Here is a 26,060-nt window from a genome sequence, read left to right on the forward strand (position 1 = left end):
ATGTATCAACATAATATGGTTGCTTAGCAACCGTTATCGTCAGTGTGGAATCACAGGTCACCATATCAAAACAAGAGCAATATAGATCTATATAAAACGGGTTGTTATATCATGATCAGTGGTATGGAGTAAAAAAAGGGCATCACATACCCAAATCTGAATTTAGATATAAACAAATAAATAAATAAAGAGCGATGTCCCACTAGTCATATACTAGGGGTAATGATATATTATAAGTGTCCCATTCTAAAGCTATAGGTTGATAATTGCTATTAGGTTCCCGTGGTCATTGCTGAAATGTGTGTGACTACAAATAGTGACCACTTGGGGGGTAAGTAGGTTGGTGGGCGGTAGGTCGTTTGGGGTATCATTTAACATAAGTATAAATAGAAATTCCAAAGAATGAATTCCAAAAAATAAATATCACATACAAAGATAAATAATCAGATACCATCCAGGTATATATTGGATATTTATATCTCATTAGTATTTGGTTTCAAGGATTGTATAGAAAAAATTCAAAAGAACCGACGACAGGAACAAAAATATAAAAATAGAAAAAAGGAAAGAAAAAAGAAAAAATAGAATTATGTTAATTATATATAAAAAAGTTTCAGAACAGTCCCACATGGAGGGTTGATGTGAGGTAAACCAACACGGAGTATCCTTTATAAAAAGATACTATAGTGTATTCCATCATTAAGGCCTCGTGGTCTTATTGTGTCCAGTCTGTATATCCAGGCGGCTTCTCGCTTCAATAGCAATTTTGCTCGGTCACCACCTCTTCTCGGTGCCTCCACTCTGTCTATTACCATACTTCTTAAGGATGCCAAAGAGTGTTTTGCCTCACAGAAGTGTCTACCAACAGGTTTGTCCGAGGTGCCACTTGATATTGCATTCCTGATGGAGAGACGGTGGTTGGCCATCCTCTCACGGAATGGACGAACCGTCTTCCCCACATATACCAGGGAACATGGGCATGTCAGGGTGTATACCACATAGTCAGAGGTACATGTCAATCTATGACGGATGGTTATTTTTTCTCCCGTATGTGGGTGATGGAAAAACTGGCCCGTGGTCATGCTTCTGCATGTGGTGCAGTTGATGCATTTGAAGCACCCTAATTTTTTGGGTATCTGCCACATATTGGATGTTTGCTGTATTATCCTGTCGGCTGCATCAGTATATCTTTCAGATTGTGTGCACGTCTGAAACTGAGTATTTTTTCTTTTTTTCCCTTTTATATAAAGAGGTCTCTTGACGTCCTCCTTGTAACATTCTTCTTTTTTGGAAGCCTAATTGGTGGTGTAAATTATCTCTATGGAAGGGATTGTTTCAACAGAATTACTATTAGCTGCTGAACGTGATGTATTAGTATTTACTGATGATGATGCAGAAAGGGTACTGTCTGAATTTAATGATTTTGAACAAATACCAGCTGGGAGTGTTATAGACATATATCACAAATTACTAAACCTTGAGAAACGTGAGATTGACCTTTTGCTGCATGGGCAGTTCCTTTCGGATTATTTCCGTAAAAAACAGATACCTAGAGGCTTTCGTCTCAACAATACCCCCACAATTGGGAGAGGTAACCCAGCCTTCTGCAGCAAATGGTGTTCTATTTTAAATAAATGTTCGTTTGATTTACTTTTACTAGTTATTGAGGAGGTGGGTAGCGAATTAAAAAAACTGAGAACAGAAATCGTTGACTTCAAACCAATAGCGGTTGAGACCTTACAGAAGGATAACACACAACAGTGGTTGACTAAACTTAAACAACATATTGACAAACATCGTAAGGATTTGATCACTTTTAAGAGAGCCAAACTAGAAAAAGTTGATAGAGACTATAAAGATCACAGAGTATATAGGTGGTTGGTGGGTAATGACAACTCCTCCTCTAGATATAGAGGCAATAGGTTTAGACAGGACCGCCCACAGTTTGAGAGCTACTCCTCCTCTGAGAGGGATTCCTCTGACTCTCAGGCATATAAAAAACCCCCATTACCAAGAGCTAACACACGATCACGATTTGGTGAACAGAATTTAAACATAGAAGGCCCCACCTCCGGCGGGGCAACTACAAAAGAAAAGAAAAAAACGACCAAAGCCCAGAAGAATCAGTAATTAATTTATCTTCACATAAACTTACACCAGCGGAAATGAGTGTCCTCTCTAGGGGTTTAAGTTTTATCCCCACCCCCAAATTTGATGACTTTAATTGGTCAATTGATACATTTAAGACCAGTAGGAAACTGAGATTAGCAGAAAAATTTGCCAATGATAAACTTATGACTGAGATAGCTAATCCATTTAAAAATAAAAGTACATATGATCCAATATCCTATAACTCCAGCATTAGAACGTTCACCAGAATGCTTGACTCAGAAGTCAAAAAATCACTGACTAAACAAAAAATGATTAGACACAATCTTTCGGCCATTGAGAGGAAGGCACTGTATGAGATTAGAAACAACTCCAGCATTACTGTGAGACCCGCAGACAAGGGGGGAGCAGTTGTAATACTGAACACCACAGATTATGATGCAGAAGTACGGAGACAACTCGCTGATGCAGGAACTTATAGACTATTACCGGGGGATCCTGGTGTAGTCTTTAAGAAAAGGCTAGATAATGTCCTAGACATGGCATTCACTCAGAACTGGATAGATGAGGATACTATTGCTTTTCTTAAAACAGACTTCCCTATTACTCCTATCCTATACGTGATACCTAAAATACATAAGACTTTGGACAGACCTTCTGGCCGTCCAATAATTTCCGCACGCAATTCACTCTTCTCTAAAGTAGAACAATATGTAGACAGTTTTTTACAAGTCTGTGTTAAGAAGACCAACAGCTATCTAAAAGACACTGAAGACTTTCTAAGATTATTGAATCAACAGACCCATACTGGCCAGAGGATTCTGGTCACCATGGACGTGGCCTCACTATACACGGTGATCCCTCATAACCAAGGTCTAGCCATGACCAAACGAGCACTGACCGCATCACATAGGGGTCAACCCCCGATAGATTTTCTGATGGATCTGTTGGAATTGATTTTGAATTGCAACTATTTCTCCTACGGAGGGCGATACTATCTTCAAACGGCCGGGACAGCGATGGGGAGTAACATAGCCCCGTCGTATGCAAACCTCTTTATGGATGCATATGAGACCACTAACATCATACCGCCGTTTGGAGATAGTATCGCCTTCTATCGAAGATTTATAGACGATGTTTTTCTGATATGGGTGGGTACCCAGGAGGCCCTGGTGAACATGGTTGAGCATCTCAATGCCCTAGATTCCACAATTAGATTTACAATGCACTCCAGTACTGATACTGTGGACTTCCTGGATGTCAGTATTTACACCACCAATGATGGCTATGGTTTCAAATTGTATAGAAAACCGACTGACAGGAACAACCTACTGTCTTTTGACAGTCACCACCCTGGACCATTGAAGCAGAATCTACCAATATCTCAATTCCTAAGGGTCCTCAGAAACAATTCAGATGAAGAAGTAGCTGTCAAGCAACTAGATGAGATGAAAAAAAGATTTGAAAAAAGAGGGTATGACAAAAAGACCATCATGAGATGCCTATACAAAGCCAAAAACATCTATAGGGGAGCCTCACATAAAAAACATAAGAAGGATAATCCATTTGTCATCTCCACAACCTTTAACACAGCAGGTCCGGTTATCCGGAGAGCAGTTAGAAACCTATGGCCAGTGGTCAAAACGGACCCCGTACTCAAGAAAAAATTACCTGACAAACCACTACTCAGTTTCAGACGTGCACACAATCTGAAAGATATACTGATGCAGCCCGACAGGATAATACAGCAAACATCCAATATGTGGCAGATACCCAAAAAATTAGGGTGCTTCAAATGCATCAACTGCACCACATGCAGAAGCATGACCACGGGCCAGTTTTTCCATCACCCACATACGGGAGAAAAAATAACCATCCGTCATAGATTGACATGTACCTCTGACTATGTGGTATACACCCTGACATGCCCATGTTCCCTGGTATATGTGGGGAAGACGGTTCGTCCATTCCGTGAGAGGATGGCCAACCACCGTCTCTCCATCAGGAATGCAATATCAAGTGGCACCTCGGACAAACCTGTTGGTAGACACTTCTGTGAGGCAAAACACTCTTTGGCATCCTTAAGAAGTATGGTAATAGACAGAGTGGAGGCACCGAGAAGAGGTGGTGACCGAGCAAAATTGCTATTGAAGCGAGAAGCCGCCTGGATATACAGACTGGACACAATAAGACCACGAGGCCTTAATGATGGAATACACTATAGTATCTTTTTATAAAGGATACTCCGTGTTGGTTTACCTCACATCAACCCTCCATGTGGGACTGTTCTGAAACTTTTTTATATATAATTAACATAATTCTATTTTTTCTTTTTTCTTTCCTTTTTTCTATTTTTATATTTTTGTTCCTGTCGTCGGTTCTTTTGAATTTTTTCTATACAATCCTTGAAACCAAATACTAATGAGATATAAATATCCAATATATACCTGGATGGTATCTGATTATTTATCTTTGTATGTGATATTTATTTTTTGGAATTCATTCTTTGGAATTTCTATTTATACTTATGTTAAATGATACCCCAAACGACCTACCGCCCACCAACCTACTTACCCCCCAAGTGGTCACTATTTGTAGTCACACACATTTCAGCAATGACCACGGGAACCTAATAGCAATTATCAACCTATAGCTTTAGAATGGGACACTTATAATATATCATTACCCCTAGTATATGACTAGTGGGACATCGCTCTTTATTTATTTATTTGTTTATATCTAAATTCAGATTTGGGTATGTGATGCCCTTTTTTTACTCCATACCACTGATCATGATATAACAACCCGTTTTATATAGATCTATATTGCTCTTGTTTTGATATGGTGACCTGTGATTCCACACTGACGATAACGGTTGCTAAGCAACCATATTATGTTGATACATAACTTCCCTACTATCGTGCGCACAGGAAGTGCCTTAATGGCACATGACGACGCATCTTCACATGGTTACCTGGCAACATCTATGCACACCCCGGGATCTATATCCCGGAAGTGCTGGATGTGCGTTCCACGGACCGGAAGTACGGGCCGCAGTGGAACGCACGCCACACGCGAAGCTGATAGTGTGTGACTGCATGCTTGTGACTACATGAGGAGGTCAGTATAACATTATTTATGCCTGATATCTGATATGATCTCTTGTTTTCTATTTCATGTATGTATGTTGATTCATTTGATAACATAAATTAATGACATTATCTTTTGTTATGGGGTGTGGGGGAGTTGCTATGATTAATTGGGAGGTGGGACTTATGGGGGTATTTAGGTAGCACCAGTTCACTGTACTGGTATCCTGACAAAGGTCAGAAACATGACCGAAACGTCGATCTAACCTGCTTGTCATTGATGACCTGAATAAAACTTATACCTTCTTGAAGACTGGTGAGTGCTCCCCTTATTTGGAATTATATATATATATATATATATTCAGTGTGATATCCCGGCAGTCAGGAGACTGACCCTGGGATCCCGACAGCCAGAATACCAGCGGCGGGTGCAGTGTGTCCCCTCGTGGGCCCCCTGCGCTTGCCACACTTCAGGTCCGGTGGTGACCTTTGAAGGTCACCCTTAGGTGACTTTTAGTGACCACAAGATTATATTCCACCTCAGTTGGTGGTGTGGACCACCACCCAAGTGGGGATTCCGGGCGGCGTGCGGAATCATTTCACCAGGCATCGGGATTCCGGTGATGCTATTCTGATCACTGGGATCCTGGCACCTGGCAACTTGAATGCCTCTTATATATATTTCAGATACTGAAGTAACACTCTTCATAGCAATGACATAACTAAATGACACAGTACAAAAAAATAAAGTGATATAAAGCAGAAACAAACCTTGTTAGAGCAGAATTTGTACTGATTGTGCATTGTTATAATTTTTCTTAAAGAAAAAAAGAAGATAAAACAGAAATAATATACCAGAGTAACAAAAACATTCTGACCATCTCTTTGTGTAAAGACATTTGAAAAGGTAAAGTAACATTATGCATATGAAAATCAGTGCTATAAGAATTTGTATGGATTCCATAGTATGTTCAAGAATGTTATTATTAAATCAACCAAAAACAGATGTATTACTTCTTAATACTTCTTATAGCACAAATGCTGTAATTCAGTGTCTACCTGGACATGGGTCACATCTGTAGCTGGATATGGAATAGCAATTTAGCATCTCAGTCCATTACTGTAATGTATGTAAGTTTAGACACTTCACAGATACACATGTAGGATACAATTTAGTACAAAGGCATGGGAAAGCTCTTAGCAGTGCAAAAGGTTCTAAATCAGCTCTTTTACCTTTTTGTGCTATTTTAACAGCATTATAGCATTAGGAAGGCATTTAGAGACATTAGATGCAAATGCATATATTTTCTCTTCTTAAAAATTAATATAGAGTAACTCAACTAGAGCTGGAGACATGGGGGGTAATTCCAAGTTGATCGCAGCAGGATTTTTGTTAGCAGTTGGGCAAAACCATGTGCACTGCAGGGGAGGCAGATATAACCTGTGCAGAGAGAGTTAGATTTGGGTGGGTTATTTTGTTTCTGTGCAGGGTAAATACTGGCTGCTTTATTTTTACACTGCAAATTAGATTGCAGATTGAACACACCACACCCAAATCTAACTCTCTCTGCACATGTTAAATCTGCCTCCCCTGCGGTGCACATGGGCCCTCATTCCGAGTTGTTTGCTCGCTAGCTGCTTTTAGCAGCATTGCACACGCTAAGCCGCCGCCCTCTGGGAGTGTATCTTAGCATAGCAGAATTGCGAATGAAAGATTAGCAGAATTGCGAATAGAAATTTCTTAGCAGTTTCTGAGTAGCTCCAGACTTACTCCTACATTGCGATCAGTTCAGTCAGTTTCGTTCCTGGTTTGACGTCACAAACACACCCAGCGTTCGCCCAGACACTCCCCCGTTTCTTCAGACACTCCCGCGTTTTTCCCAGAAACGCCAGCGTTTTTTCGCACACTCCCAGAAAACGGCCAGTTTCCGCCCAGAAACACCCACTTCCTGTCAATCACACTACGATCACCAGAACGATGAAAAAGCTTTGTTATGCCGTGAGTAAAATACCTAACTTTTGTGTAAAATAACTAAGCGCATGCGCTCTGCGAACCTTGCGCATGCGCAGTAAGCGACTAATCGCAGTATAGCGAAAATCGGCAACAAGCTAACAACTCGGAATGACCCCCATGGTTTTGCCCAATTGCTAAAAAATTTCCCTTGCGCGATCAACTTGGAATTACCCCCATAATGTAGTTTAATTGATACTGGTTACCTAATATTATAGAAAACACCCAGCAAGGTAAAGAGAAAGAGGTAATGTTTAGCTGTAAGCTGCGTCTGTATATACACTAAATGTAAATGTCAATCATTTAATTGTAGAACTATATGTTGCCTATTGGTATGATGGTCCCAGCTAGGCTGCGCAGACAGAGGGCTACTCGAAACATGCAAAAGTATCGTCGCTGTGTGATGCTTTTGCATGTCTATGCGGGGGCTGGATCTGGAATGCGGGGCGGACTTGCCCTGTGCTGGGCGTCCCTCTGTATGTCAAAGAATTTGATCGTAGATGAGGTCAGGTCTGAATTACCCCCTAAATTCTGCAGCATTGCCATTGCTATATTCTTGTCATCCATCTGGATTCCTATAGATATCAATTTCTGAGATATGGATAACAGCCTTTTAATATAATCATCCATGTCTCTGCATGCACTCAGCTTAGTACTATACGGTATCCGTTTGGATGGTCGGCCATGTTAAGGTCGACAGTCATTAGGTCGACCACTATTGGTCGACATTAACATGGTCGACATGAACATATGGTTGACACATGAAAATGGTCGGCACAGGACAGGTCGACACATGAAAAGGTTGACATGGCTTTTTAATATTTTTTTTGTGATTTTCATACTTTACCATCCACGTGGACAATGATTGGGAATGGTAACCTGTGCCAAGCGCAGTGGTAGCGGAGCGAGACACCTTGCCAGCAGCATGGCGAGCGAAGTGAGCCATGCAAGGGGACGTGGTACACTGATTGGAGTTCCTGGTCATGTTATGGAAAAAATTACACCAAAAACAGTTAAAAAATCCATGTCGGCCTTTTCATGTGTCGACCATTTTCATGTGGCGACTATTAGTCCATGTCAACCATGTCTCTGTCGACCAATAGTGGTTGACCTAATGAATGTCGACCTTAACATGGTCGACCATTCATACCAAAACCACAGTTTATGCCCCAGGTTTATTCTCCTTAATGAGACCCTTAGCATTATGCATTAACCCACATGTCATGTGCTGATACTTTTTCCGTAAATTATAGAATACACATGCTGCTCTACTGACAGTTATATGTTCTCCAAGGCCCTATCCACTTCATCAATCCTTAATTGTTTCCTGTATTAATTGTGATCCTCCGTAGCTTTTGTTGGCATAGAGTGCTTTACCCACGCAGTCAGGATCACCTCATGAGCTATGCTTCAATCAGTTGCACACACTGGAAAAATCTTTGTTGTATAACTTGTTTATATAATGAAGCTGGAGCCAATCATAATACAAACTGATAATCAGAACAAGATAACTGCACATGAGCAGCAATCATTGCATGCCCCATCTCTCTCCTTCATGTCACCTTCAGACACAGGAACAAACAAGTACAAAACATATATCACAGACTGTAAAACACATAAACACATATACGACAGTTTCACCTGCTGTCCCTCCAGTGTAATTACATATCAAGTCTCAGGGTGAAATGTAATAGAGTGTGAGAATCAGAAAGGGAGAGATGTTGGTAAAATTCTCCTGTTTTTTTAAAGTGGCGATCATTTACATGGCAAAATCAACATGGTTTTGCCATGTAAATGATCACTACTTTAAAAAAGCGGGAGGAATTTACCATAATCTCTCACTTTCTGATTCTCACACCCTATTACATTTCCCCATCAGTCTGTTGTAATTTCTCAACACCCCTTCTCAACAGAGGCTTGATCCACGAGACCCATCTTGCTAGATAGTCTGTGATGTCTTTCTCCTGCCAATGGCTTGGTGAGAATGTCCACAGTCATTTCTTCTTTTGAGGCTTCTATCCATTTCTCAGCTTTTTTTTATGGTAAGTCAGATACTTCTTCCCAGGATGTGGGTTCACGTATACTAATAGTACTAGCTTTATATGAGAGACGCACTGGTGCTTTGCCTTTGTTCTCTCTGGTCAAGCGCCTTACTTCATCTGTTGTGCACTCCTGCATACCTTTGGTATCTGGTTTGAGACTGATTTCAATCTCTTGGTCAGCATCTGTTGTGATGGTGTCACTAGAGTCAGCATTGTCTTCTTTATCCAGATCTGCTGGAATCATCACTTTGTTTCTTAGTTCCTCCACAAAGGTCACATTATTGCTTATGGTTATCTTATCTGTCTTTGGGCTCAGAATTCTGTATCCTTTGGAACATTCATTGTATCCAATGAGCAGGGGTGTAGTGAGGGTGGTTTCGGGCGCCGAAAAATTTAGAGGGCGCACTGCTGCTCGTCACCCCCATTCCCGTGGGCCACTGTACTGGAAGACACAGAGCAGGAGGAGGAGAAGCACACTGACTCGGAGACTACTGTAGGTAGAGAACAGGCCAGAGGTGACAGCAGGAGACACTGACAGCCAGCACATGCCTGAGTTTTGCCTACCCTCTTTATAGTGCTGTGAAGCAGTAATGCTAACCATTACACAGTCCATACTGCCATGACCCTATATGTTGTTGTACGTCTTTGGTATGTACTGACCCTATTTTAAACATGGGGTCACCCAAAGGAAATTTTGCCCTGAGCTTCACATGGTCTAGAACCGGCCCTGTCACCAATTTAGGATTTTTAAATATTGTTTCTTTTCAAATGTAACATGCCACCACATGTGGTACAGGGGAGGGGGGCGCCAAAACATACCCTTGCTCCGGGCGCCATGGTGCCTAGCTACACCTCTGCCAATGAGGATTCCTTCTACTACACAGTTCTGCAGTTTACTGCATCTTTCTGTCTGGAATGTAAACAAATGCTTTACATCCAAAGACTCTTATGTGTTTCACATTAGGTTTCCTGCCATGCCATAATTCATAAGGGACTTTCTCCACTGTTCTTGAGAATAATCTGTTCTGTAAGTATGTGGCTGTGATTATGGCTTCACCCCCCCGAACTTCAGCCTTTTTACACGGGTCCGAGCCATGCTCGGATTCTCCCGTGTGGCTCGGGTAAACCGAGCGCGCCCGAACGTCATCATCCCGCTGTCGGATTCTCGCGAGACTCGGATTCTATATAAGCAGCCGCGCGTCGCCGCCATTTTCACACGTGCATTGAGATTGATAGGGAGAGGACGTGGCTGGCGTCCTCTCTGTTATAGTAGAAAAGACAGAGTGACTTAGTTATAATTGTGGGGAGGATTGGGGACAGGGAGCAGCTGTTAGGGAGTACAGTGCAGGGTTTTGATTATAATAGTAGTGACCACCAGTTTAATCCGTTGGTTCTCTGCCTGAAAAAAACGCTCCACCATATCTGTGCTCAGTGTGCTGCACTGCTGCATGATATATCTGTGCTGAGTGCACTGCTCACACTGCCTAATTGTGGGGACTGGGGAGCAGTTATAGCAGGAGTAGAGTGCACAGTTTTGCTGACAGTGACCACCAGTCCAGTATACGTTTGTCTGCCTGAAAAACACTCCTGTGGTGGCTTTTTTTTTCTTCATACTAGTTTAGCAGTCTGCTGACAGTGTCCACCAGGTCCGTTATTATTATACAGTATATATATATATATATAGCAGTACGGTAGGCCACGGCTGTACCTACCTCTGTGTCGTCAGTGCACTCGTCGTCCATAAGTAATATAATACTATACTATCCATCCATCTACATTGTATACCTGTGGTGGCTTTTTTTTTCTTCATACTAGTTTAGCAGTCTGCTGACAGTGTCCACCAGGTCCGTTATTATTATACAGTATATTATATATATATATATATATAGGGGTATATGCAATTGCGGTCGAATTCCCGAAATTGTCGAATTTCTGGACTTTTTCGCCCCCCAAAAAAATCGACAATGCAATTCAGTACTTTCCGTCAAAAAAACGGACTTTCAAAATTCGACTTTTTGAAATTCGACTTTTGTCAAATTCGACTTTTCTGCAATGATACAAGTGCTGCAATTCGACCAAAGTATATTCAATTGAAGTTTGGAAATTCGACAACAGTGCTTTTAGACAGTAAATTCGTCATTTTCAATCCGCCACACTTTGGTGGGTGAAACTTATAAAAAAAAATTAAAACATGTTTTTTTTGTGGTTTTTTTTCTTGGTAATAGCATATCTATTTATATTAGAAGGGATTAGGTACTTGGTTTGTCTTTTTTGGAGGCACAAGTATTATTTATATATTTATAAAAATAATATATATATATTTTTTTTTTAGATGGAATGGTAAAATCCCAGAAAAAAATGGCGTGGGGTCCCCCCTCCAAAGCATAACCAGCCTCGGGTTCTTCGAGCCGGTCCTGGTTCTAAAAATCCGGGGGAAAAATGGACAGGGGATCCCCTGTATTTTTAAAACCAGCACGGGCTCTGCGCCTGGTGCTGGTGCAAAAAATACGGGGGACAAAAAGAGTAGCGGTCCCCCGTATTTTATACACCAGCATCGGGCTCCACTAGCTGGACAGATAATGCCACAGCCGGGGGTCACTTTTATACATTGCCCTGCAGCCGTGGCATTAAATATCCAACTAGTCACCCCTGGCCGGGGTACCCTGGGGGAGTGGGGACCCCTTCAATCAAGGGGTCCCCCCCAGCCACCCAAGGGCCAGGGGTGAAGCCCGAGGCTGTCCCCCCCATCCAAGGGCTGCGGATGGGAGGCTGATAGCCTTGAGGAAAATGACATGAATATTGTTTTTCCCAGTAGTACTACAAGTCCCAGCAAGCCTCCCCCGCAAGCTGGTACTTGGAGAACCACAAGTACCAGCATGCGGGAGAAAAACGGGCCCGCTGGTACCTGTAGTACTACTGGGAAAAAAAATACCCAAATAAAAACAGGAGACACACACCGTGACAAGTACAACTTTATTACACACTGCCGACACACCCATACTTACCTATGTTGACACGCCGACTGCCACGTCTCGACTCCGACGATCCGGGGTACCTGTGAAAAAAAACCCACTCACCTGATCCAGTGTCCAGAGATAAATCCACGTCCAGAGATAAAATCCTCGTACTTGGCAAAAAAAAAACACGAACACCCGACCAGCGTACTGAAAGGGGTCCCATGTTGACACATGAGACCCCTTTCCCCGAATGCCGGGACACCACGTGACTCCTGTCACCGAGGTCCCTTCAGCCAATCAGGAAGTGCCACGTCGTAGCGCTCACCTGATTGGCTGTGCGCGTCTGAGCTCAGACAGCGCATCGCACAGCTTCCTCCATTACTTTCAATGGTGGGAACTTTGCCGTCAGCGGCGGGGTTACCCGCGGTCAGCCGCTGACCGCGGGTGACCCCACCACTAACCGTAAAGTTCCCACCATTGAATATAATGGAGAGGCTTTGCGATGCGCTGTCTGAGCTCAGACGCACACAGCCAATCAGCAGAGTGCAAGGACGTTGCACTCGCTGATTGGCTGAAGAGACACTTCAGTGACAGCTGTCACGGGGGTGTCCCGGCATTCGGGGAAAGGGGTCTCATGTGTCAACATGGGACCCCTTTCAGTACGCTGGTCGGGTGTTAATGGTTTTTTTTTTGCCAAGTACGAGGATTTTATCTCTGGACGTGGATTTATCTCTGGACACTGGATCAGGTGAGTGGTTTTTTTTTTTCACAGGTACCCCGGATCGTCGGAGTCGAGACGTGGCAGTCGGCGTGTCAATATAGGTAAGTATGTGTGTGTCGGCAGTGTGTAATAAAGTTGTACTTGTCACGGTGTGTGTCTCCTGTTTTTATTTGGGTATTTTTTTTCCTGTAGTACTACAGGTACCAGCGGGCCCGTTTTTCTCCCGCATGCTGGTACTTGTGGTTCTCCAAGTACCAGCTTGCGGGGGAGGCTTGCTGGGACTTGTAGTACTACTGGGAAAAACAATATTCATGTCATTTTCCTCAAGGCTATCAGCCTCCCATCCGCAGCCCTTGGATGGGGGGACAGCCTCGGGCTTCACCCCTGGCCCTTGGGTGGCTGGGGGGGACCCCTTGATTGAAGGGGTCCCCACTCCCCCAGGGTACCCCGGCCGGGGGTGACTAGTTGGATATTTAATGCCACGGCCGCAGGGCACTGTATAAAAGTGACCCCCGGCTGTGGCATTATCTGTCCAGCTAGTGGAGCCTGATGCTGGTGTATAAAATACGGGGGACCCCTACTCTTTTTGTTTCCCATATTTTTTGCACCAGCACCAGGCGCAGAGCCCGGTGCTGGTTTTAAAAATACGGGGGATCCCCTGTCCAATTTTCCCCCGGATTTTTAGAACCAGGACCAGCTCGAAGAGCCCGAGGCTGGTTATGCTTTGGAGGGGGGACCCCACGCCATTTTTTTTCGGGTTTTTCCCGTTTTTCCCCGTTTTTTTAAAATCGCGACAAAATCCGTCAAATCGGCCGTTTTTCGCCCGCAGGACTGTCGAATCCGTTTTCCATTGAATATGGTGAATTTCGGCAACCACTTGCCGAAATTGGACGGTCGAATTGTGTCGAATTTAAAAACGGTGATAATTTGCCGCGATTCGCCGCTAATTGCATATACCCCATAGCAGTACGGTAGGCCACAGCTGTACCTACCTCTGTGTCGTCACTCGTCCTCCATAAGTAATATAATACTATACTATCCATCCATCTACATTGTATACCTGTGGTGGCTTTTAGTTGTGCGCATTAAAATATGGAGAACAAAAATGTGGAGGTTAAAAAAATAGGGAAAGATCAAGATCCACTTCCACCTCGTGCTGAAGCTGCTGCCACTAGTCATGGCCGAGACGATGAAATGCCATCAACGTCGTCTGCCAAGGCCGATGCCCAATGTCATAGTACAGAGCATGTAAAATCCAAAACACAAAAGATCAGTAAAAAAATGACCCAAAAATCAAAATTAAAAGCGTCTGAGGAGAAGCGTAAACTTGCCAATATGCCATTTACGACACGGAGTAGCAAGGAACGGCTGAGGCCCTGGCCTATGTTCATGGCTAGTGGTTCAGCTTCACATGAAGATGGAAGCACTCAGCCTCTCGCTAGAAAAATTAAAAGACTTAAGCTGGCAAAAGCACAGCAAAGAACTGTGCGTTCTTCGAAATCCCAAATCCCCAAGGAGAGTCCAATTGTGTCGGTTGCGATGCCTGACCTTCCCAACACTGGACGGGAAGAGCTTGCGCCTTCCACCATTTGCACGCCCCCTGCAAGTGCTGGAAGGAGCACCCGCAGTCCAGTTCCTGATAGTCAAATTGAAGATGTCAGTGTTGAAGTACACCAGGATGAGGATATGGGTGTTGCTGGCGCTGGGGAGGAAATTGACAAGGAGGATTCTGATGGTGAGGTGGTTTGTTTAAGTCAGGCACCCGGGGAGACACCTGTTGTCCGTGGGAGGAATATGGCCATTGACATGCCTGGTCAAAATACAAAAAAAATCAGCTCTTCGGTGTGGAATTATTTCAACACAAATGCGGACAACAGGTGTCAAGCCGTGTGTTGCCTTTGTCAAGCTGTAATAAGTAGGGGTAAGGACGTTAACCACCTCGGAACATCCTCCCTTATACGTCACCTGCAGCGCATTCATCATAAGTCAGTGACAAGTTCAAAAACTTTGGGCGACAGCGGAAGCAGTCCACTGACCAGTAAATCCCTTCCTCTTGTAACCAAGCTCACGCAAACCACACCACCAACTCCCTCAGTGTCAATTTCCTCCTTACCCAGGAAAGCCAATAGTCCTGCAGGCCATGTCACTGGCAAGTCTGACGAGTCCTCTCCTGCCTGGGATTCCTCCGATGCATCCTTGAGTGTAACGCCTACTGCTGCTGGCGCTGCTGTTGTTGCTGCTGGGAGTCGATGGTCATCCCAGAGGGGAAGTCGGAAGACCACTTGTACTACTTCCAGTAAGCAATTGACTGTCCAACAGTCCTTTGCGAGGAAGATGAAATATCACAGCAGTCATCCTGCTGCAAAGCGGATAACTGAGGCCTTGGCAGCCTGGGCGGTGAGAAACGTGGTTCCGGTATCCATCGCTACTTCAGAGCCAACTATAGACTTGATTGAGGTACTGTGTCCCCGGTACCAAATACCATCTAGGTTCCATTTCTCTAGGCAGGCGATACCGAAAATGTGCACAGACCTCAGAAAAAGAGTCACCAGTGTCCTAAAAAATGCAGTTGTACCCAATGTCCACTTAACCACGGACATGTGGACAAGTGGAGCAGGGCAGACTCAGGACTACATGACTGTGACAGCCCACTGGGTAGATGTATTGCCTCCCGCTGCAAGAACAGCAGCGGCGGCACCAGTAGCAGCATCTCGCAAACGCCAACTCGTTCCTAGGCAGGCTACGCTTTGTATCACCGCTTTCCAGAATACGCACACAGCTGAAAACCTCTTACGGCAACTGAGGAAGATCATCGCAGAATGGCTTACCCCAATTGGACTCTCCTGGGGATTTGTGGCATCGGACAACGCCAGCAATATTGTGCGTGCATTACATCTGGGCAAATTCCAGCACGTCCCATGTTTTGCACATACCTTGAATTTGGTGGTGCAGAATTATTTAAAAAACGACAGGGGCGTGCAAGAGATGCTGTCGGTGGCCCGAAGAATTGCGGGCCACTTTCGGCAGTCAGCCACCGCGTGCCGAAGACTGGAGCACCAGCAAACAGTCCTGAACCTGCCCTGCCATCATCTGAAGCAAGAGGCGGTAACGAGGTGGAATTCAACCCTCTATATGCTTCAGAGGATGGAGGAGCAGCAAAAGGCCATTCAAGCCTATACATCTGCCCACGATATAGGCAAAGGAGGTGGAATGCACCTGTCTCAAGCGCAGTGGAGAATGATTTCAACGTTGTGCAAGGTTCTGCAACCTTTTGAACTTGCCACACGTGAAGTCAGTTCAGACACTGCCTGCCTGAGTCAGGTCATTCCCCTCATCAGGCTTTTGCAGAAGAAGCTGGAGACATTGAAGGAGGAGCTAAAACAGAGCGATTCCGCTAGGCATGTGGGACTTGTGGATGGAGCCCTTCATTCGCTTAACCAGGATTCACGGGTGGTCAATCTGTTGAAATCAGAGCACTACATTTTGGCCACCGTGCTCGATCCTAGATTTAAAACCTACGTTGTATCTCTCTTTCCGGCAGACACAAGTCTGCAGGGGTTCAAAGACCTGCTGGTGAGAAAATTGTCAAGTCAAGCGGACCGTGACCCGTCAACAGCTCCTCCTTCACATTCTCCCGCAACTGGGGGTGCGAGGAAAAGGCTAAGAATTCCGAGCCCACCCGCTGGCGGTGATGCAGGGCAGTCTGGAGCGAGTGCTGACATCTGGTCCGGACTGAAGGACCTGCCAACGATTACTGACATGTCGTCTACTGTCACTGCATATGATTCTGTCACCATTGAAAGAATGGTGGAGGATTATATGAGTGACCGCATCCAAGTAGGCATGTCAGACAGTCCGTACGTATACTGGCAGGAAAAAGAGGCAATTTGGAGGCCCTTGCAGAAACTGGCTTTATTCTACCTAAGTTGCATTCCCTCCAGTGTGTACTCCGAAAGAGTGTTTAGTGCAGCCACTCACCTTGTCAGCAATCGGCGTACGAGGTTACTTCCAGAAAATGTGGAGAAGATGATGTTCATTAAAATGAATTATAATCAATTCCTCTGTGGAGACATTCACCAGCAGCAATTGCCTCCAGAAAGTGCACGGGGACCTGATATGGTGGATTCCAGTGGGGACGAATTAATAATTTGTGAGGAGGGGGCTGTACACAGTGAAAGGGGTGATGAATCGGACGATGATGATGAGGTGGACATCTTGCCTCTGTAGAGCCAGTTTGTGCAAGGAGAGATTGATTGCTTCTTTTTTGGTGGGGGCCCAAACCAACCAGTCATTTCAGTCACAGTCGTGTGGCAGACCCTGTCGCTGAAATGATGGGTTCGTTAAAGTGTGCATGTCCTGTTTATACAACATAAGGGTGGGTGGGAGGGCCCAAGGACAATTCCATCTTGCACCTCTTTTTTCTTTCATTTTTCTTTGCGTCATGTGCTGTTTGGGGAGTATTTTTTTGACGGGCCATCCTGCGTGACACTGCAGTGCCACTCCTAGATGGGCCAGGTGTTTGTGTCGGCCACTTGGGTCGCTTATCTTAGTCACACAGCTACCTCATTGCGCCTCTTTTTTTCTTTGCGTCATGTGCTGTTTGGGGAGTATTTTTTGGAAGGGCCATCCTGCGTGACACTGCAGTGCCACTCCTAGATGGGCCAGGTGTTTGTGTCGGCCACTTGGGTCGCTTATCTTAGTCACACAGCTACCTCATTGCGCATCTTTTTTTCTTTGCGTCATGTGCTGTTTGGGGAGTATTTTTTGGAAGGGCCATCCTGCGTGACACTGCAGTGCCACTCCTAGATGGGCCAGGTGTTTGTGTCGGCCACTTGGGTCGCTTATCTTAGTCACACAGCTACCTCATTGCGCCTCTTTTTTTCTTTGCGTCATGTGCTGTTTGGGGAGTATTTTTTGGAAGGGCCATCCTGCGTGACACTGCAGTGCCACTCCTAGATGGGCCAGGTGTTTGTGTCGGCCACTTGGGTCGCTTATCTTAGTCATCCAGCGACCTTGGTGCAAATTTTAGGACTAAAAATAATATTGTGAGGTGTGAGGTGTTGAGAATAGACTGGAAATGAGTGTAAATTATGGTTATTGAGGTTAATAATACTATGGGATCAAAATGACCCCCAAATTCTATGATTTAAGCTGTTTTTTAGGGTTTTTTGAAAAAAACACCCGAATCCAAAACACACCCGAATCCGACAAAAAAAATTTGGTGAGGTTTTGCCAAAACGCGTTCGAACCCAAAACACGGCCGCGGAACCGAACCCAAAACCAAAACCCCGAAAAATTTCCGGTGCACATCACTAGTATTTGTCAGGTAGTCCTGAATCTGTTAACATGAATCTGATCATTTCTTGCAGAGTCCTAATCTTTCTTTCAGCTACCCTGCTCTGTTCTGGTGTGTAGGGTACTGTCTTGTGGTGCTCTATACCGAGTCATCTCAGGAAGTGTTCTATTTTGTGACCAGTGAATTCACCTCCATTGTCGCTACGAAATACTAGTGAATTTCTTTTAAATTTCTGTTTAGCCATTGTTACGTAATCATGTAACTTGTCCAGTACTTCATCCTTGCTTTTGATCAGATAAGTAACTGTATATCTGGAGTAGTCATCAGTGAAAGTCACTGTATATCTGTTACCGCCTGGTGTACATACTTGCATTGGGCCACACACATCGCTGTGTATGAAATCTAGGGGTCTCTGGGCTCTCTTTCCACTTTGTTTAGGAACTGTCATTCTTGTGGCTTTGGCTTTTATACAGCATTCACACCTCATGGTTGTTGAACAGTCTGATACTGTGAGGTCCTTTGTTAGGCCTCTCTTTTGTAGTTCCTTAATGCTGTCTGGGTGCCTGCATCCTAGTCATCTGTGCCACATGTGAATACAGTCAGTGTGTCCGTGTGTGCTTAATCTCACCTGTTGTACCGCAGTGTCTAGACAATACAGGTGTTTTTCTGCTTAGACTGTGGCTACAGTTTCTGTTCCATTCTTGATGATGCACATTTTATCTAGGAATTTAATGGTAAATCCTTTATCCGTCAAGCACGTTACAGATATTAATCCGCCTTCCAATTTGGAAACAAATAATACGTCTTTAATTGGTATTATTCTATCACTTCCATTAGCACTGGCCTTTTACCTTCCGCAGTAATATTGGTACCATCTGCAAGATAGATTGCTTCTCTATGACTTGTGTCCATCTCGGTGAAGAAATCTCTGACGTTTGTCATGTGACTTGTCGCTCCTGAATCTATGGCCCTCATTCCGAGTTGTTCGCTCGCTTGCTGCTTTTAGCAGCATTGCACACGCTAGGCCGCCGCCCTCTGGGAGTGTATCTTAGCTTAGCAGAATTCCAACGAAAGATTAGCAGAACTGATACTAAATAATTCTTTGCAGTTTCTGAGTAGCTCCAGACCTACTCACAGATTGCGATCAGCTCAGTCCGTTTAGTTCCTGGTTTGACGTCACAAACACGCCCTGCGTTCGGCCAGCCACTCCCCCGTTTCTCCAGACACTCCCGCGTTTTTCCCTGACACGCCTGCGTTTTTTAGCACACTCCCGGAAAACGCTCAGTTACCACCCAGAAACACCCCATTCCTGTCAATCATTCACCGATCACCAGTGCGACTGAAAAGCGTCGCTCCAATACCAGCAAATCTATTAAGTTTTGTGTTAAATAACTTAGCGCATACGCTCTGCGTACCATGCGCATGCGCAGTTAACAACAAATCGCAGCATAGCGAAAATCTTCAACGAGCGAACAACTCGGAATGACCCCTAATGTACCAACTAAAGTTCGTATGTGTTACTGTCGCTGTAAAAGTTCCATTCCACTTATTTGTGCATATGTCTGTGAGTGCAGTTTTGACTTTCTGCTTGGACCCTTTTAAAAGTAGATTACATAGAAACATAGAAACATAGAATTTGACGGCAGATAAGAACCACTTGGCCCATCTAGTCTGCCCCTTGTTTTTTTATCCTTTAGGTAATCGCAACCCTTTTTGAACCTTAATTCTTTGTAAGGATATTCATATGCCTATCCCAAGCATGTTTAAATTGCTCTACAGTCTTAGCCTCTACCACCTCTGATGGGAGACTATTCCACTTATCCACTACCCTTTCTGTGAAGTAATTTTTCCTTAAATTTCCCCTGAACCTCCCCACCTCCAGTTTCAGTGTATGTCCTCGAGTTCTAATATTTCTCTTCCTTTGAAGAATGTTTTCCTCCTGAACTTTGTTAAGACCCTTGATATATTTGAAAGTTTCTATCATGTCCCCCCTTTCCCTTCTCTCCTCCAAACTATACATGTTAAGATCTTTTAGCCTTTCCGGGTACGTTTTGTGATGTAGGCCATGCACCATTTTAGTTGCCCTTCTTTGTACACTCTCTAATGTATTTATATCCTTCAGGAGATATGGTCTCCAGAACTGGACACAGTATTCCAGATGGGGCCGCACCAATGACCTATACAGTGGCATTATCACTTCTTTTTTCCTACTACTGATTCCTCTCCCTATGCAACCAAGCATCTGACTTGCCTTTCTCATTGCTTTGTTGCATTGCTTTCCTGCCTTCAAGTCACTTGAAATAGTGACTCCTAAATCTCTTTCCTCCTCAGTAGTTTCCATTATAGTACCCTTGATACTATATTTAGCCTTTGGGTTTTTGAGACCCAAGTGCATGATTTTGCATTTTGTAGCATTAAACTGTAGTTGCCACGTTCTTGACCATTTCTCAAGCCTACCTAGGTCATCAATATTTTTTTTTACCCCTCCCGGTGTGTCTACCCTGTTGCATATCTTTGTATCATCTGCAAAAAGGCATACCTTCCCTTCAATACCATTTGCAATGTCACCAACAAAGATATTAAAGAGAACTGGACCAAGTACAGATCCCTGGGGTACTCCACTGGTAATATTTCCCTCCATAGATTGCACTCCATTAACTACAACTGTCTGTTTCCTATCCTGCAACCAGGTTCTTATCCATTTTACTGTTTTATAATCCACCCCCACGCTTTCAAGTTTATTTAGAAGTCTGCGATGTGGGACAGTGTCAAATGCCTTACTAAAGTCTAGATATGCTACATCTACAGCTCCCCCTTGATCTATTATTTTTGTCACAGAGTCAAAAAAGTCAATAAGACTTGTTTGGCATGATCTACCACCAGTAAATCCATGCTGTTTTGGATCCTGTAAGTGGTTTGATTTAAGATATTCCACAACTCTTTCTTTTAATAGTTTTTCAATTACTTTCCCCACTACTGATGTAAGGCTTACTGGTCTGTAGTTACTTGCTTCTTCCTTGCTTCCACTTTTGTGCAGTGGAACTACATTTGCTCTTTTCCAGTCCTCTGGAATAGCACCTGTATTTAGTGACTGGTTAAATAATTCTGTTAACGGTGTAACCAGCACATCTTTTAGCTCTTTGAGTATCCTTGGGTGTATCCCATCTGATCCCATTGATTTATCCACTTTTAGTTGTGAAAGTTCTGTTAGGACCTTCTCCTCTGTAAATGTACTTTCAACTACCTTATTTTTATGAATGTCCTTGCAACTTAACTGTGGCCCCATCCCTTCTTCTGTAGTAAATACTGAGCAAAAATAATTATTTAGGTGATCTGCTATTGCCTTGTCACCCTCCACCAAATGCTCACTCTCTGTCTTAAGTCTTAGTATTCCTCCATTTGATTTTCTCCTTTCACTTATATACTTAAAAAAAGTTTTGCCCCCTTTATCTACTGACTGGGCCATTTTTTCCTCAGCTTCTGCCTTTGCACGTCTGATCACTTTCTTAGCATCCTTCCATCTGTCAAGATACACCTCTTTGTCATTATTATTTTGAGTCTGTTTGTATTTCCTAAAAGCCATCTTTTTTGCTTTCACACTAGTTGATACTTCTTTTGTGAACCACACTGGCTTCCTTTTCCTGGTGCTTTTCCTAACCCTTTTGATACAAAGATCAGTTGCACTTAGTATTGCACTTTTCAGTTTTTCCCACCTCTCCTGCACTCCTTCCAAGTTCCACCAGTCCGCCAATGAATCACTTAAACATCTCCCCATTTTTGCAAAATCAGCATTTCTAAAATCCAACACCTTTGTTTTTGTGTGACAGGAGTTGGATCCTGTCTTTATACTAAACCATACTGCTTGATGATCACTGGATCCCAGGTGCTCACCCACATATATGTCGGATATCCTATCACCATTTGTAAGAATTAAATCTAATATTGAATCTTTGCGATCTGCTGTTCTCCTTTCCATGTAGAGCAGTCTTTTTTTAAATGTCCTATTTTCTTGCATCTAAAGCATGCTCTCGTTTCTTTGTTATACATCATAGTATCTGTAACTTTGAGAGATTTTTCTGTGTGACTGTCCATGCAATCCTGTGTGATTTCTTTCCTGCACTGATATTCATCTATAAGCCTGTTTTTCACAAAGTCTAGTGTGAGTTCTGTTTCAGGTCTAGTTTCCAAATTGTTAATCAGTGCACTATGGTGGTCATTCCGAGTTGTTCGCTCGTTGCCAATTTTCGCTATATTGCGATTAGTCGCTTACTGCGCATGCGCAAGGTTCGCAGAGCGCATGCGGTTAGTTATTTTACACAAAAGTTAGGTATTTTACTCACGGCATAACGAGGATTTTTCATCGTTCTGGTGATCGTAGTGTGATTGACAGCAAGTGGGTGTTTCTGGGCGGAAACTAGCCGCTTTCTGGGCGTGTGTGAAAAAACGCTGGCGTTTCTGGGAAAAACGCAGGAGTGTCTGAAGAAACGGGGGAGTGTCTGGGTGAACGCTGGGTGTGTTTGTGGCGTCAAACCAGGAACGAAACTGACTGAACTAATCGCAATGGCTGAGTAAGTCTGGAGCTACTCAGAAACTGCTAAGTAATTTCTATTTGCAATTCTGCGAATCTTTCGTTCGCAATTCTGCTAAGCTAAGATACAATCCCAGAGGGTGGCGGCTTAGCGTGTGCAATGCTGCTAAAAGCAGCTAGCGAGCGAACAACTCAGAATGAGGGCCTATATGTGTCTGGTAGACTGCACAGAAGTATGGCTACTGTGTGGCTGCATTTTAGGTCTTCTCCTATAGATCTGATCTGTGCTACTATCTCCAGCAATTTACTTATATGCTCTTGCATAGTCTGTCCTTTGCTAAGTCTCATTTGGTACAGTTTTCTTAGCAGGAACAATTTGCTGTTTAAACTTTAAACGGGTTCTTTCATGTAGCCTTTGCAGTGTATCCCACATGCCCTTTGCAGTGTCTTCTTGATTTATATAGACTATCTGATCATCTTCAACTAATAAGCCTATAGTTGCATGTGCCTGTCTGGTCTTCTTGTCCCATTCATGGTTATTATCACCTGGTCTGTCTGTAGTTATAACTTTCCACAAATCATCTTTAGTCAGCAGCATTTCAACTTTAAATTTCCAGAGTTGGTAGTTATCATTAGACAGCTTAGTTATGGCCAGTCTAAGATTTGTGCTGCTTGCCATTTTTGTTTGTCTGTTATTCCCCTTGAGTTATTATGCTTAGTTTACTCACAGTTGCTGTGCAGATCTCATAGAGATGTTTCTTGTGCCTTGATCCTTGTAATCTTTAATCCTGGTAACTGAAATCCTCTTGTCTGCATCTGGGCCCATAACCTGTTGGCACAGAGTGCTTTACCCACGCAGTTAGGATCACCTCATGAGCTATGCTTCAATCAGTAGGTACCAGTGACATGCGGTGAGGTGAGGGAGAGCTTTTCCTGTCATAATAACATTTGTGCCAGAGTTTTGACTGTATAAAGTATATGAAAAATACATCTTTGTATTATTCTAATAATTTTTATAGTCAAATCTCTGGAGTAAAAAGTCAATGGCAAGTTAGACAGTGCATCCCCAGCCTATCTTTTCTGCATATCTCTGATCAAAACTCAACAAATTTTCAGGAGTTTATATTGCTGCACCTTTGTATAATGCCAATATGTACCCTTTGTCTCATATATTGAGTGTAAATCTGGCTCTGGTACTAACCAGTACCTCCTGAGAAATTTACCTCATCGCACGTCTTTGGTAGGCACACACCAGGAAAATCTTTGTGGTATAACTTGTTTATATAATGAAGCTGGAGCCGATCATAATACAAACTGATAATCAGAACAAGATAACTGTATATGTGCAGCAATCATTGCATGCCCCATCTCTCTCCTTCATGTCACCTCAGACACAGGAACAAACAAGTACAAAACATACATCACAGACTGTAAAACACATATACAACAGCTCCACCTTATGTCCCTCCAGTGTAATTACATATCAAGTCTCAGTCTGTTGTAATTTCTTAACAGCTTTTTCCTCTTCAGCTGCATATCCATAGCAAAGTACGTGTTGTAGTTCTCTGACGCTCAGTTTGGTGAAAGATGTGCTTGCAGCTGCACTGTGCATTTTTCTGTTTGTGCTGATTCAAATACAGCAACTCTCTGTTTATTCACACTTGAGGTCACACTAGTGGCCTGGGCCACATAACCTATTCATGCATACTGTATGTAGCCTATTGGGATGGTGGTCACAATAGATGCACAGTGGACGTGAAAGTAACTGTTAGGCCACACAGGATGCTTGGTTTATTGATAAATAACAGGTACAGGGTAATGCAGGAACACAGTGATGATGCAGGGGCTAACAGCAGTGTCATCAAACACGACATTGAAGGTAGTGGTGTCTCACTTCATGAGCTAAGTGCTGCACGTGTGTGCAGTACTGTGACACTCTTACACAGTAAAGACAACTACAGTCAGCTCATGTGCAATCAGGTTAGGGTCCGCACCTCCCTACAGACTCTCTAATACGCAGACTATACGCAGCATAAGAGATGGCACAGAGTGCTGCTCTCCTAAAAATAATTACATTATAGTGTCAAAATGTTGTGACATTTCTGAGATACGAGGGTGTGCAATAAGTTTCCTGTTGTGCAGTGCATAGATAGAGTAGACAGAATCTGACTGGTCTGATTGTGATCTATAATCTCTGAAATGAAAAACATATGGATATAAGAATTATATAAGATGAAGCTATCTCTAATGTAACTTATATGAGTTTTAGAAGTCACTGAGGTATTATGTGACTATCTAAAAGCATGAGGCAGTAGTATGTGCTTCTATGCAGGTCACATAACTCTCTGGTGACTTCTAAAATCTCTGTAACAATGTACAGCTAAAGGTACGTCATTCCTTATAATACACCCAATGAACACTGAAATTATGACATTTCAGAACTCACTGTTGATAATTACTTATAATATAGCTAATTATAGGAAAGCTAATGACTATTAATTCAATGATAACCGTCCAGATAGGCTTTAGTTCACTTTCTTAAAAAAAATCCTTGTGCATACTATATGTCACCACTTGTTAATTACAATGTAAAAATGTGATAATGCACTAACTACGGGGCCTTTTTACTAATAATTTGTCAATTAGTATTTTCTGGATACCCCCTTATGTATTTACATGGGACAGCATCAGATACAGTATCTCTGATATCTGATGTGTTCCCCAGTTTTCGATCGCAAAAAGGTCTCTATGGAGGCTCCTTTTTGCCAAATTCCCCATACTCTGAAATGCAATGTACTCCAGTGCTCGGTCCCAGTAACTAACACCATATCCATACTGCAATAGCCATTATAGCATTAGGGCTACTTTCCACGACTGCCAGTGAGTACTGGCTGGCGATGTTTGGCAGCATATGGGGTGACAGTTGGTATGGCTCCCCACTTGAATTTTGGACTATGCTACAGCCCCAACTCTGGAGCCACCACTGCATCCCAGTAATGATTAATTACTTATTGCTATGAATAGGACCCATTAATTAATAAATATGCTCTTACCTGACTAGGCATTTAAGCTAAAGACATCAGTAAAGCCCATTGGGAATTTCCCATTAGGCATGTGCCTCACTTGCCTAGGGGCGGCACTTGGATGCTTGTGTTGGTACTGTCAGCCCCAAATGTACCAGTAACTGTAAAATATTTCCACTGTACTGTACCATATGAATGGAGTGTAAAGGGGTAGGACATGCACATCCTGTCTCTGTAAGCTGGAGCACTAGTAAATATGTATACATATAGTAATTAAAAAGAAA

The 26,060-nt window shown here is 43.3% G+C and overlaps 1 protein-coding gene across 1 annotated transcript in view; it reads left to right on the forward strand.

Moving 5' to 3' along the window:
• ENTREP2 (endosomal transmembrane epsin interactor 2) overlaps nucleotides 1–26,060 on the forward strand; it is a 1,280,798-nt gene that overhangs the window by 603,623 nt on the left and 651,115 nt on the right. The window lies entirely within an intron of this gene.

This window comes from Pseudophryne corroboree, chromosome 6 (assembly GCF_028390025.1).
Source record: "Pseudophryne corroboree isolate aPseCor3 chromosome 6, aPseCor3.hap2, whole genome shotgun sequence".
Lineage (NCBI taxonomy): Eukaryota > Metazoa > Chordata > Amphibia > Anura > Myobatrachidae > Pseudophryne > Pseudophryne corroboree.